This window comes from Hemiscyllium ocellatum, chromosome 10, assembly GCF_020745735.1.
Source record: "Hemiscyllium ocellatum isolate sHemOce1 chromosome 10, sHemOce1.pat.X.cur, whole genome shotgun sequence".
In the NCBI taxonomy this organism is placed as follows: domain Eukaryota; kingdom Metazoa; phylum Chordata; class Chondrichthyes; order Orectolobiformes; family Hemiscylliidae; genus Hemiscyllium; species Hemiscyllium ocellatum.
Window position 1 is genome coordinate 11,169,170 of NC_083410.1, and position 2,862 is coordinate 11,172,031.

Genomic DNA, 2,862 nt, shown 5'->3' on the forward strand with positions numbered 1-2,862 from the left:
TTTTAAGGTGAGAGGAGAGAGATTTAATAAAGACATGAGAGTCAAACGTTTTACAAGAGGCTGGTTTGCATGTGGAATGAACCTCCTGAGGAAGTGGTGAATATGGGCACAGTCACAATGTTTAAAAGACACTTAGATAAGTACATGAGTAGGAAACATGTGGACCAGGAGCAGGCAGGTGGGACTAGTTCAGTTTGGGATTATAGTCAGCATGCACTGGTTGGACCGAAGGGTCTGTTTCCGTGAATGAAGTGTAACCAGCAGCACACACATGCAAACAACCAGACTGAGGGAGGCAAGAGATATGCTTTACTAGCCAAACATGAACAACAAGATCAAAAGCCATATGCCAGTGCATTGTTTGTGATGAGTACCCAGGTGGGCAAGATAAACAGGGACTGCAGACCCATGGAGGAGAAAGTGAGGTCTGCAGATGCTGGAGCTCAGAGCTGAAAATGTGTTGCTAGAAAAGCGCAGCAGGTCAGGCAGCATCCAAGGAACAGGAAATTCGACGTTTCGGGCATAAGCCCTTCTTCAGACTGCAGACCCATGCATACCAGACAGATAATGGATGAAGCTGGGAAAGACCTCTTCACTTTTGGAGGATCTGGTTATCTCATCACTGTACACTTCCATTCTCACATCAGGCTCCTCCTTACTGGCTACAGCTTCACCTTCAACACTATGATTTCAAACAAATCCATCTCTACACTCTAAGACATATGACCCTGCTACCCACTTTGTAACTGTATCCTCAACTTCCTCCTGAGGCAGTTCTCCACCGTTATCCTCACATGCTTCTCATAGCCAGAGGTAGTAACAAGAGTAAGTCACAAAATCAAGCTGAACAGTTCAAAAGCCAAATTTCATTTCAACAGGACTGCTAAGCCATTGGTCAGAATTGAGAATTGGAGTTTCAGAGTACAAACCTTCAACATTCTTAATGAGAGTGAAAAGACAATTTGGGACCTACTTAAACAGTTTGCTACCTCAATGTCTACAGTGGAGGTGAATTACCAGATATAATATTGCAATCTTTTGTGTGTATATTTGTGTTTGGGGAAGGGAGGTGGGGTTGAGCAAACAGGTAGGTATAGTTGAGGCAACAATCAGATCACCTATGATTGGAGCAATCTCGAGGGAAGAAGGTGGTGCATTGGTAATGTCACTAAAAGCTAGCAATGCAATCCATTAAGTTAATAATCTGGGGACAAAGACTTGTGCCCGATCATGGCAGATGGTGAAATTTCACCCAGATTAACCCAATAATGGAACAGATACTACAGTAACAACAATTGACATGAGACAGACACTCCTCAGGGAGAGAATATTGCCCTCCAGGAGCAAATATGTTCCAGATGGGCAGCTGGGAGAAGAAAAGGCCAAGTGAAGACTTAGTAGAGGTGTTCACAATCTTGAGGAGATAGTGCATAACTGTTCCCACTGATGAAGGAGCAGTGCTCTGAAAGCTAGTACTTCCAAATAAACCTGCTGGACTAGAATCTGGTGTTGTGTGATTTTTAACTTTATCAACCCCAATCCAAAACCTGCACCTCCACATCATGGAAAAAGAGAGCGCGCGGAAGGTGTAGATTTAAGATCATTGCAAAAGAAGCAATGGTGGATTGAAGAAAAGCATTTTCATGCAGTGAGAGGTCAGGGTCTGGGGTGAACTTCAAGAGAAGGTGATGGAGCTTGTTTAAACTAAGGCTTTCAAAAGAAAATTTAATGGTTTTAAAAATTCTCTCATGAGATGTGAGTGTCACTGGCTTGACCAGAATTTATTGCCTGTCCCTGGTTGCCCCTTGAGAAGATGATGGTGAGCTGTCCTCTTGAATCGCTGCAGTCCATGTGCTGTGGGTTGACCCACAATGCCCTTACAGAGGGAATTCCAGAATATTGACCCAGTAACCCTGAAGGTACAGTAATATTTCCAAGTCAGGATAGTGAAGGAGTGGGAGGAAAACTTACAGGTAGTGGTTGCCCTTGTCCTTCTAGATGAAAATGGTCACAGGTTTGGAAGGTGCTGTGCAAGGAACTTTGGTGAATTTCTGCAGTGCATCTTTTAGATTGGACATAAATTATGGCTCGGCGCAGTGGCTCAATGGTTAGCACTGCTGCTTCACAGCGCCGGGGATCTGGGTTTGATTCCAACCTCGGGTGACTGTCTGTGTGGAGTTTGCACATTCTCCCTGTGTCTGTGTGGCATTCCTCCGGGTGCTCCAGTTTCCTCCCACAGTCCAAAGATGTGCAGGTTAGGTGAATTGGCCATGCTAAATTGTCAATAGTGTTCAGCAATGTGTAGGTTAGGTGGATAAATGTAAAGAAATAGGGTAGGGGAATGGGTCTGGGTGGGTTACTGCTTGGAGGGTCAGTGTGGACTTGTTGGGCCAAATGGCCTATTTCCACACTCTGTTCTAAACAGAAATTGCTGGAAAAACTCAGCAGGTCTGGCAGCAGCTGCGGAGAGAAATCGGAGTTAATGTTTCAGGTCTGGTGACCCTTCCTCAGAACTTGTAGATAGTACACATTGCTACTACTGAGCGTTTGATGGTGGAGGGAGTGGGTGTTTGTGGATGTGGTGCTGCTTTGTCCTGGGTGGTGTCAAGCTTCTCGAGTGTAGTTGGAGCTGCACCATTCCAGGTTCATTGGACAATGTGGAAAAGCATGAGAAAAGTCGATGTTAAGACGTGATGCTCACTCGGACAGCTGTCAGTGGGATCGGCCAAAAGCTGTAAGGGTTCTGTGGCCATGCACTAACTTTGGAAAGTTTGAGCTGGGGAAGGGTTAACAGAAAGAGGCTGTAACTTAATTCTGGGCTAAGTGTGTGTCATGCCTTGAAACAGTTGTTGTGTAGATGCC